The sequence below is a fragment of the Mandrillus leucophaeus genome, unplaced genomic scaffold (assembly GCF_000951045.1).
Source record: "Mandrillus leucophaeus isolate KB7577 unplaced genomic scaffold, Mleu.le_1.0 Scaffold563, whole genome shotgun sequence".
Classification (NCBI taxonomy): domain Eukaryota; kingdom Metazoa; phylum Chordata; class Mammalia; order Primates; family Cercopithecidae; genus Mandrillus; species Mandrillus leucophaeus.
In genome coordinates, this window is record NW_012106064.1 from 578,290 (window position 1) to 579,513 (window position 1,224).

Here is a 1,224-nt window from a genome sequence, read left to right on the forward strand (position 1 = left end):
CAACAAGTAGAGAAAAAAAAATCAGTACATATTCAGAAGACTTAATACTATTAACTGATTTGATCTAATTAACATTTGTTGCACATTCCATATTTATAAAGTGTATGTGGAACAATCACAAAGATGGATTGCATTCTGGGTCATAAAAAACTCTTAACAAATTTAAAAGATTAAAATTATATAAAGTATGTTTTTCACACAATAACAGAATTATAAATCAGTAACATAAATATATATGGAAAATCTCAAATATTAGAATCCCAATAGTCTTTCAAATGACACATGGATCAACAGAATTATAACAGAAATTAGAAAACATTTTGATTGAAAGAAAATGAACACACATCATGTCACAATTTTTGGAAAGCAATTAAGTCAGTGCTTAGAAGTAAATAGGCTTAAATGCTCACGTTAGAAAAAGAAAAAAAAAACTCTTAAATCATCTCGCTTAAGCTTCCATCTTAAGAAAGTTAAACGGGGCGGAGCAAGATGGCCGAATAGGAACAGCTCCAGTCTCCAACTTCCAGCCTGAGCGACACAGAAGACAGGTGATTTCTGCATTTTCAACTGAGGTACTGGGTTTATCTCACTAGGGAGTGCCTGACAATCAGTGCTGGTCAGCAGCTGCAGCCTGACCAGCGAGAGCTGAAGCAGGGCGAAGCATCGCCTCACCTGGGAAGCGCAAGGGGGAAGGGAATCCCTTTTCCTAGCCAGGGGAACTGAGACACAAAGCACCGGAAAATCGGGTAACTCCCATCCCAATACTGCTCTACCAAGGATCTTAGCAAATGGGCACACCAGGAGACTATATCCCACACCTGGCCAGGAGGGTCCCACGCCCACAGAGCCTCCCTCATTGCTAGCACAGCAGTCTGTGATCTCCCTGCAAGGCAACAGCAAGGCTGGGGGAGGGGTGCCCACCATTGCTGAGGCTTAAGTAGATAAACAAAGTGGCTGAGAAGCTCGAACTGGGTGGAGCTCACAGCAGCTCAAGGAGTCCTGCCTCTCTCTGCAGACTCCACCTCTGAGGACAGGGCACAGCTAAACAACAACAACAACAACAACAACAACAAAAAGCAGCTGAAACCTCTGAAGATGCAAACGACTCTGACAGCTTTGAAGAGAGCAGTGGCTCTCCCAACATGGAGGTTGAGATCTGAGAACAGACAGACTGCCTGCTCAAGTGGGTCCCTGACCCCTGAGTAGCCTAACTGGGAGACATCC